The sequence below is a fragment of the Papaver somniferum genome, chromosome 4, assembly GCF_003573695.1.
Source record: "Papaver somniferum cultivar HN1 chromosome 4, ASM357369v1, whole genome shotgun sequence".
NCBI lineage: Eukaryota > Viridiplantae > Streptophyta > Magnoliopsida > Ranunculales > Papaveraceae > Papaver > Papaver somniferum.
In genome coordinates, this window is record NC_039361.1 from 88,136,850 (window position 1) to 88,148,440 (window position 11,591).

The following is an 11,591-nucleotide window of genomic DNA, read 5'->3' on the forward strand; positions in this document are numbered from 1 at the left end:
CCAACACATATTTCGAGAAATAGATAAGCGAGATAAACTCGGCTCGAAATAGCAAATTTGTATAATCAAAGTCTATATAGCAAAACGACTTTTGTCTCAAGATAGACGATAGAGTAGATAGACTTTTGAGTGATAGATAAGTTCAAGTCTCCACATACCTTTTACTCTATGAATTTCCACCAGTTTCTTGATTAGTTCTTTGTCTTGTATGATGATCTCCATGGAGTTCTTGAGCTCAACTACACTTTCTATCCTAGTCCGAGACTTAGCTATAGTATACTAGAAATCAAGACTTATAGTTTTGATCACTAACATTGACAAACATGCTTGAGATAGCAATGTATGCGAGTTCGACCGAGCAGTGCTCTAACAATCTCCCCCATTGTCAATTTTAGTGACAAAACTATCAATACATACGAAATAAAAAAATAGATAAATAAACTTTTGTAGCTCTTCTTCCACATGCCTAATCTTCAACATTACTCGAAATCTTCGTCACTTCCAAGTACTCCAATGTTTCCAAAGGTTGTAAGTTTAGCATCATCGTTGTTGAAAATCCGTAGCTATAACAATGAGAAAACAAGAATTCTCAATCATTTTTATACAATGTCATAGTATTATTACACAACATCAAATTTCAATTATATCACAACTTCGACAACAATACTATGGTGATATGTATCACTCCCCCGTAGTCAATACTCCATCTCACATGAAAACCACTACCCCTTACATAATGATCCGAAAACCATATGTATTTGTAGTGTGAACGACACATTAATTCTCCCCCTTTTTGTCAATAAAATTGGCAAAGGTACGAAAATGGGATCCTAATGAAATTTCCAAAGAGGCATTTCATGACCAAAAGAAAGCACATATCAACTTATTTAGATGCAATCATATAGTTGAAGCTAAATGCTTTCATCAAGGAGTTTATAAAGATACAAGATAACCCCTATAATATTCCACAACCGCACTCCCCACAAAGATTTGGCAATTAAGCACAAGTTCAATTAAGTACTCCCCCCCATAATATGTCATTCCCGAAAGAACAACAAGAGCGACCTTCATTTCAAGAGAAAAGAAGGCTTTCTTTGGACATAACAAATCACATACGAATATGAATTTGAATCCAAATAATACTCAATTAAATTAACCACAAGAGAACCCGTGATTAATCTAATCGGAAATGCTCAACATAAGAGAACTTACGGAGCCGCGCAATATATACATAAAATATATACATAAAATTGACAAAGATTCATTCTATTTTCCATCACCATTTGCACAATGACATCAATAGACATAATCCTTGTAAACAAAATTTCGTCCTATATTCCATCAATAATAACATAATAGGCCTCAAACTTTTGTAATGTCAAAAGTTCATTCATTCTTTTACCAATACATGCATATCGACATATGCAAGACTTAAATTTTGACAAGGTATGGGACAATCAGTTCACGGACGCAAACACATATATCCCATAACAAGTTGCAATATAAAACCATAAAGATTAATACTGCAAAAATCATCTTCCAAACAATTTTAGAATTTAAAAAAATAAACCTAAAAACATGAAGATGAAAACGTTGGACATAGCTATGTGAAATCACAATAATGACTATTCCAAACTCTAGTTATTCTTCTATACAAAACAAGAAAATAAAATTCTCATCCGAAGATTTACTAGGAAACTAAAATCAAAGTTCATCGAGAACCTCATAACTTTCAATGAATCCATCAAAGAAGGTATCATTGATTTCCTTTATTCTCTTGACCGTAGACACACCATGTTCGTGAGTTAGAACACTAAATTTAAAATCAACAACTTGGGCAAGCTGTCTAGCCTTGACGCAGTCCATGATGAGCTTCTTTTGGTTCCGTATCAGAATATTCTGATTAGCAAGGATTCTGACCTGACCTTCGAAGAGTTGGTTTATTTGCAGTTGAAAATTTGCAAACTCGACCTTTGAATCGTTCTGAAAACGCGTTAAATCCTTGACGGAATCATCAATCCAGGAGTTGTGATCCTTTCTTTCAAGCATCTTCTTTAGAACCAGCTGTTTAATTGATTCACGTCCTTGATTGTCATCCTCCGTATCAAGGTGCACAATCTCTTGAGATTTTGCAGAGTTCTCCATATAATTTTTGTTAGGGATGGAAAAACATAATATAGAGTAAATATATATGTGTTTGTAAACAGGAGAAGGGAACTCTTGTTATGGCAACCCTATGAACTCACAAGAGGAGGACGCGAACGTTTATGGACCGACATCACAAAAACTCAACATAAAAATAATATACAACATACTTGAGCATTTCTCAATTATTGTCTCTGCACCTCTCAAGTTAGGAACAAGGAAAAGAATACCTGGAATCATGTGGCAGAGTGAGAAATAATCCCACCATGATCGTTGAGAAATGAGTTGTACATATCATCTGACAGTTTGATCTTTGTGTTCTTCGCTTTTCTTCGGTTGACTTTCATTCCAGAAGAGTAAGACACAACTTGTTTAACATATCCGTCAGAAGGCTTTCTCTGAGGACTAAATCTAGGACCTCTTGAGATTGGCTCAAGAGGATCATGATAGAAAGGGATCCATTTTCTAGACTTAGATTTACCAGATTCATTCTTATAAGCACAAGGAGTGTGTTCATTAGTGGCACACGAATTTATACCATTGGGATGAACTTGTACCCTGTGATGATTTCTAGAAAGGAAATCATTTCTATAAGGTTTCTGGTTTTCTGTAGGCATGATATTCACTGCAGAAGTCGACAGATTATTTACTCCATTGATAGTAGAAAGAAGCAAATTGTGAAGATTAGATATTTGTTTCCTCCTGGAAAAACAATGAATAGCATAGTGATTCTTTTTCCTACAGAATGTACAAGTTCGTGGAGGAGAAATAACAACTGGCACCTGTTTTAACTTCATAGCCATATGCGAATATTGTAAGTCACGTAAACCTTTCTTGACACAATCTTCTTCTGGAGGACATCTCTTCATGTGATGTAATTCATGAGAATTAGATGGTTCAGAAGAATTTCTCTTCAAGACAGATTTTTCCTTTTCCAAGGATCTGCACTGTTCATGGCTAGAATAAGAGATGCACCTAGTTTCTCTTTTTTGATGTGAAGTCTGTTTAGATCTGATGAATGCGTCTCGATCAAACGTTTTTCTCTAATTGAGTCTTCCTTAACAATATACTCAAGAACACTAATCCTTTCACGCTGTAGAGTAGTTTCTTGGAGAAGTTTTTTAATATTGTTAGAGAATGACTCAATGATGTTATAGAGTTCACTTTCTTGATCAAGAGACTTTTCAAATTCATCAAAAATCTGAGCATGATCCTGAAAATCAATAACCTCAGTAGAATTTTTTGAGATTCTGGTGAGCTTCATTTCAGCTTTTGCCATAGTGTCAAATGTCTCATTAGAGGGAGAGATGTCAACAATTGATGGAAAAATCTTCTTACCTTGGTATTCGGAAAAATCAGATAAGGAGTAATCCTTTGAGGTATTCCCAAGACATTTGGCAAAGTTAAAAGCTTTAGAAGACATCTTGGTATGTGTATATGCCAGAGAAGAGATTCTGTCCTCAGACTCTGATTGCCACAAACACAGACTTGTAAGGTCTTTAAACGTGTTTGCCTGCTCTGATACCAATTGAAAAAGCGGGGGTACAACAACCACACCCGATATTTCGATTAGCAATCTGTATGCACTATCTCCAATATAGTATCAAGAGAATAAACTAGACACAATCTTAATAAAGTATATCAAAGAGTTATATCTCTCTTTATCGATTCAATACTTACTCAAGCAAATAGAAATCTGCGAGTCTAATTGAGTACAAGAGAAATCACTAGAACGGTACCAAATACCAATGTTCAAGTATCAATCAATTTCAATCTACAACCAAAGGTTGTATTTCCCAATTGATTGATTCAAACACACAACCTGTGATATTTCAATTATATAACAAAATATAATGCGGAAAAGAAATAACACAGACACCAGAAGTTTTGTTAACGAGGAAACCGCAAATGCAGAAAAACCCCAGGACCTAGTCCATATTTGACACACACTATATTAAGCCGCTACAGACACTAGCTTACTAAAAACTAACTTCGGTCTGGACTGTAGTTGAACCCCAATAAATCTCACACTGATCCAAGGTACAATTGCGCTCCTTACGTCTCTGATCCCAGCAGGATACTACGCACTTGATTCCATTAGCTGATCTCACCCACAACTAAGAGTTGCTATGACCCAAAGTCGAAGACTTTAATAAAAAAATATGTATCACACAGAAAAGTCTACCGTAATAATTTGTCTCCCACAGAAATACCTACGAGTTTTGTTCCGTCTTTTGATAAATCAAGGTGAACATGAACCAATTGATAAACCAGACTTATATTCCGGAAGAACAGCTCAGTATTATCAATCACCTCACAATAATCTTAATCGACGCGGCGACAGAAGATATTGTGGAATCAAAAACGATGAGACGAAGATGTTTGTGATTACTTTTATATCTTGCCTATCGGAGATATAAATATCAAGCCAATCGTTACGATTGTACTCAATACGATAGAAACAACAAGATCAGATCACACAACTACAAGAAAGTAGTATCGGTTTGACTTCACAATCCCAATAAAGTCTTCAAGTCGTTAACCTACAGGGTCTCGGTAGAAACCTAAGGTTAAAGGAGAATCGAATCTAGATTATACAACTAGTACCACATAGGAGGTGTGGGGATTAGGTTTCCCAGTTGCTAGAGTTCTCCCTTATATAGTTTTTTTGAATCAGGGTTTGCAATCAATGTTAGCTTAGTAACGAAGCATTCAATATTCGCCGTTAGATGAAAACCTGATTAGATTCAAGCTAAGATATTTCAACCGTTAAATCGAAAACTTAGCTTGTTACACACAAATGAAATGCACGATTTTAGATTTGTGTAACCGTACCTAAACACGTACATTCGTTGGTTCAACAGTAGTTAACCAAATGGTTATCCATATGATCACTTTAATATCAACCATATTCTTCTTTACCATAACTAGTTCAAATGACTCAAATGAACTAGTTAGAGAGTTGTTCAATTGCTTAGATCTTATAGAAATATACAAGACATGATCGAAGCAAAAAAGATTTGATTCACTCGAATCGATTCATGAACTTTATAGACACGGTTTGCAAACTTGCATTCCTTAGTTTATATAAGTATAAGTTCACGAATAATCGTTTTTAGAAATAACCAACCTAAGTACGCGGACTTAAGTACCCGGAATAAGTTTTTAAAAGGTTTACAAACTCCAACAGATTTTATCGGGAAGAGAACCTCCGACAGTTCGCGGACTGGGTTCGCGGACTCTGTTCCGGTTTTCCTGATCAGCAAAGTACGCATACTTTGGTTCAAGGAATAAGGACTTATACATACATGTGTTACCACACAATGCTTATATCCAACAATGGTTATATAATCTAAATTCTCATTTCAATCATTGAAACATTCTTAGAGGACGTTATATAGGTTTTATTCACAAACCATTTTTCGTCAAAGCCATTTTCAAGTGATTGAAACTTAACATGACTTTCATCACTAGGTAAAGAGGAACTTGGACAAAGTGAAATCTTACCAACACATATTTCGAGAAATAGATAAGCGAGATAAACTCGGCTCGAAATAACAAATGTGTATAATCCAAGTCTATATAGCAAAACGAGTTTCTTCTCAAGATAGACGATGATCGCCATGGAGTTCTTGAGCTCAACTACACTTTCTATCCTAGTCCGAGACTTGGCTATAGTAGAGTAGAAATCAAGACTTATAATTTTGATCATTAACATTGACAAACATGCTTGAGAGAGCAACACATGCGAGTTCGACCGAGAAGTTCTCTAACAATAAACGATCACACGAAGTGTGAACCGATTAGTTGCATTGTCTCGACTCAGTTCATAGACAATCACTTTCGGAGAAAAGACTTAAGTAGGAAGAGTTTTAGATTGAGGTATATTTGGGTACCCTCGTCTTTTCAGTTCCTGTTCACCTTGATTTATCAAAAGACGGAAAAAAACTTGTACTATGGGAGACAGATTTATCTATTACCGTAAACTTTTCTGTGTGATACAAATTTGTTTATTAAATTCTTCGACTTTGGGTCGTAGCAACTCTTAGTTGTGGGTGAGATCAACTAAGGGAATCAAGTGCGTAGTATCTTGCTGGGATCAGAGACATAAGGAGCGCAACTGTACCTTGGATCAGTGTGAGATTGATTGGGATTCAACTACAGTCCGGACCGAAGTTAGTTTATAGTAGGCTAGTATCTGTGGCGGCTTAATACAATGTGTGCTCAATCTGGACTAGGTCCCGGGGTTTTTCTGCATTTGCGGTTTCCTCGTTAATAAAACTTCTGGTGTCTGTGTTATTTATTTTTCATATTATATTTTTTTATATAATTGAAATATCACATATTGTGCATTGAATCGATCAATTAGGAAATCCGACCTTTGGTTTTTGATCAAAATTGATTGATCCTTGAACATTGGTCTTTGGTACCGTTCAAGTGATTTCTATTGTGTTCAATTAGACTCGCATATTTCTATTTGCTTGAGTAAGTATTGAATCGAGAAAGTGAGATATAACTCTTTGATATACTTTCATTAAGATTGAGTCTGACTGTCTAGTTGATTCTCTTAAAAGTATATTGGAGTTTTTCCATACAGATTGCTAAGCAAAACATTGGGTGTAGTTGTTATACCCCCGCTTTTTCAATAAGACATTGACGTCATCGTATGAATGCTATTGTGATTATGTGTATGGGTATGGGTGAAGATTTCGGCCTAGGAAACAATGTTTACATTTGTTTAAAGGAAGTACATTCATGAACTTGTTTTATGAATCGAAAGGGAAATCGTCATGCTTATTGGTATTGTTATTCATTTCATATCTTTCGATTACCAATATGTGTGAGTTATTAGAACCAATCAAAACTTGTTATGTATCTTGGTAAAACTAGTTACAATGCCTGACTTATCTATTGGTATGACTTTTATTACTGTAACCGATCCTAAGTAATCACATAAGATGGTATGATTGATATTTGTAATTGGTGTGACTGATCCTAGTAATTGGTGTAACCGATCATAGTAATTGGTGTGACCGATCACAAAATAGTGTGTAATCGATCATTGTAATTGGTGTAACCAGTTCTGGTAATTGGTGTAACCGATCCTGGTAACTGGTGTGACCGATCACAAGTAATACCATGAGAATATAGTAACCGGTCCTGGTAACTAACGTAACCGATTTGGTAACTGATGTAACTGGTTCCAGTACCCATATTAAGGTAGAACCGATCCTTGTGTTCGGTAGAACCATAAACCCATGATTAACGTATTGATATTTGATCAATCACATAGTTTTAGGAAATCAGATGAACCAGTTCTAACTTGTTTGGAAGGGTGGTATAATCGGTTCCAAGATTGTAAATATGAAAAGAGATTTACAAAGAAATAAGATGTCGACATACTTTGAACATGTTCAGTAACTCTTATCTTTTATTGTTCAAAGATATTCCTTAATAACTCAAGGAGATCCCCGACTGAAATAAGTTGAGAATCTTTTAATTAAGGATGTTAATTTTATATGCTTTTAATTACCAAAAATTAAAATGCATATCTCTGGAAAATAAAAATTGGTAATGTGCATTTACTAGTTGGAGATTTTCTAGTAGGATTTCGATTAATTTTGGACAGAGCATTTCTAGGAATTGTGAAAACCGAATTTGGAATTTGTTGCATATCTTAAGAATATTCGGTTTTGGAAATTCCTTGGTGTCCAAACTTCCTTGTCTATAAATACTCAATTTTGCATTTCGAGCAAACTATCCTAAGAGCCAGCAAAACTACCTAGTTGTGTTGTTACTGGCGGAGCCGTCTATTCGGAGAGGAAAGTACCCTAATTAGGCGAAATCTCTTACGACCACTCGTTTAAAGACTTCTGCGGGATCAAGAAGCTCTACTAGTACCGTTGGTGGGAAAATAAATAATTGCAGTATTATTAGTTTTCGATTTAATTTGATTGACTAACGGTTGTTGAACTTTGATTGCACCTAGTTTGTTTATTCTTGAGAATCTTCTCTTCTGATATAAGATTCATTTAAACTAGATTGAAGTGTCGACGAGATCTTTAGAACTATTTGTAGATCTAAAGACGTCTTGTGATAATTCATTGTTAACAGACTCCTTTTTGTGCGTGATTGATCACAAGTGATTCAAGTTGTGGTGTGCAGGTGTTTATTGAAGATTTAAGAAGATTTGATGACGAAAAATATTTCTTATTTGGTTTCATAATCTTTAGTGTGCACAAAACTTGATCGGCTGGGACCCAACTAAAATCGGTTTATCTTTGATAGATTTGATTGATTAGTTGCATAGATCGGCATCACTATATATATCTTGGTAGATCCTATATTTGATTGCAAAATATAAACTCTGCTACTTTGGTAGTTGTTGGATAGATAGATCTAAACCCGACAAAAGATTTTATTGGACTAAACAGAAGAGCCTTTGTCTAACTCATATCACCGAGATTGAATAGAGTTGTTACCGAACAGAATTGTTGTTCCTTTACTGTTTGGAATACGAACTAAAGGAATTGTTCCAGTGCGTGCACTTATTGGATGTCGGAAGCGCAGGTATACTGAAGAAACTAGGTGAACTATAGGTTTAATTTCTTGGTCTCAAATATTCGAAGTTGGTTTGATTTTGTATAACGGCTTAATTCTGAGAGTATTCAATTATGGACTAGGTCCCGGAGTTTTTCTGCATTTGCGGTTTCCTCGTTAACAAAATCTTGTTGTGTCATTTACTTTTGTTTTCCTCAATTATAATTGTTGTTATTATAATTTAAAGTAAATTACACAAAGGTTAACTCTGTATTAATTGATAGTGATCCTATAGAGTTGGGTTAAGTCTGAACCTATTATCAAGTAATCACACTTTGATTGTTGTATTGTCTTGATATCGTATCCATTGACGATCACACAAAGTGTGAATACCGATTCGTTGTATTGTCTCGACTCAGTCCATAGACAATTACTTTCGGTAAGAGGACTTATATGTGGAAAGGTTTAAGATTGTCGTATATTTGGGTACCCTCGTCTTTTCAACCTTGTTATCTGAATTCTGTAGCAATTGAAGTCGTTCCATCACAGTAATTCTGTTTCTGAAAAGTAATTCTTCCATGGAATTTGCAGGTTCTACTTCCTTTTTTTGTTATCAATAATAACCACCTGAGTTGAATCTGCAAATATGTTTTCTCATTGGTTTAGTAATATATAATATTAGGATGAATACTTTTTGCAATCATATTTATATGCACATATACTTACTTTGACTTCATTTCTTGAAATTCTGGTATGTCAAGATCCACATATACTGTGGTCGACTTTGATGTCTTCAAGAAATAGTTATCTGAGGCATTATTTATGTTAGTATAGGAAGCATCATATTTTTATACCAAAAATAATATTTACATATTTTAGTTTTGATTACCTCCAATTTTTTGCACTGTTAGACCTGTTACTATCACTATCACATTTTGACATTCCCTGATTGTTTTTGCATTATGGATGGGTTGCCTGTGTTTCCACATAAAGTTATTGTCATATATGTGCCCTTTTGATTCTCTTTTGTAATATCAGTTTTTATGGCATCTACATTTGACTTCTTTCGATTTATTTCGGGTCATTTTGCCATTCATATTTTTCCTATGATATCCGCAAAAAAAACATAACTTACCTAATAAGTTTATTTTTATAATCCAGGTTATAAACTGATAATGATTTGATAACTGCGTATAATAGTGTTACCTATAGTGTAGGTTGTATCCCCACATTTTTTCTATAGTTGATCTAGGTTATCTAGTTCAGTGAAGATGAATTTGTAAGTTGGGATGTTTTCGATCTCTTCAGTTTCTACTTTCACATTCGTGAAAGTGTTGAAATAGATCCTTAAAGTCGAAGGCAGTGGTCTATAACCTTTTGACGATTCAATGATTGAGAAAAACTTCAGTGATATCACATTTTGCTCTCTTAGTTTGTCACTGTGTATGGAAAACAGGGCTGGTTTGAGCTCGCATTGGATTTGCTCTCCCTGATATTAGAAATATTGGAATGGTAATATGATATTTTTGTTTAACAAAGAAATACACAAAAATGTATGCGAAAAAGAGATACATTGCCAACTTAATAAATAAAATATTAAGTATTTCAGCTATACATAAAAAAGCTTGAACAAATTGGATGGCCATAAAACAGTGAGCACATAAAACATCAATACATAATTACATATACTAAAATATCTACCCTGCAAACTAAGAGGTATATGTAATATTATTACACTTTCATTACATTATTACGATTCCATAATGGTGTATTTTTTCTACAAAAAACTTAGTGACAAAATCAGCGATATTTAATGAAATCAAAATCATTAAAAACCTCAAAGGAATGTTATACTTACAGTTCAATCCATTAAAATCATGTAGTAGTATTAAAGCTTTCCTTTATTTATATCCATGTCTTCCCATGCACGCAGAATCCTAAGTTTTCCAGAGATTTTAATTTCTCTCACACTCATGTGACATAAATCTGGAAGATGTTGGATAGTTGGCCTAGCCATTTTTCCTGTATAATGACATGATATTTGTGAATTTTTATTTCTCATCTTAGTCCAAGAATAAAAGTATACATGTACTCGTTCAAATATGTCGATATCTATAAGCTTCTCAACTTGACAAACCCAAAACCCAAATTCACACACACCATGAAGAAATATGTGAACCATGGATATTGGTTTTGTACATGGAACCGTTTAAACCATCACTCCAAAATATGTTGTGACCTGTTATAACATGATTCCTAATACATGTTGTCATCGGATACACCTTGCTCCACAAAGTAGCTTGTTACCGTTACACCTTGCTTCTCGAGTTAGCTTGTGATCGGTTACACCTTGCTTCCCAAAGGTAGCTTGTGATCGACTATAACTAACTTCCCAACTCATCTTGTGACCGGTTATACCTTGGTTCCAAAAGTAACTTGTGACCGGTTACAACTTGCATTCCAATATATCTTGTGATCGGTAACACCTTGATTTTCAATGTTTCTCATGACCGATTACAACTAGCTATATTAGTTCCCATGGATTCTGCATTCCACGCTTGTTTAGGCGACGGAGACGGAGAGAACCTTCTCTTTGTATTGTTAATAAATGTTGATGTTTGAAAACGAGCCTTATATATATATTTATTTTATTTTTGGCTCAGTATTCTGAGTTTAGGCGACAATTGTCTATGGGGATTTTATATACTCCACCAATAATTACATCTTTTTTATAACATCATGGTTGTACTAGTATCTCACCAGAAAGTAATTCGGAAATCATTGATTACGAGAAATTTTCCAATGACTACCATGCTATCTGAGTTTTTCATTCAATTATGAACGTATATATAATTAAGGATTCTAGAACGATAGATAGGGAATCAAGCTATAGCCGTAAGAACTGT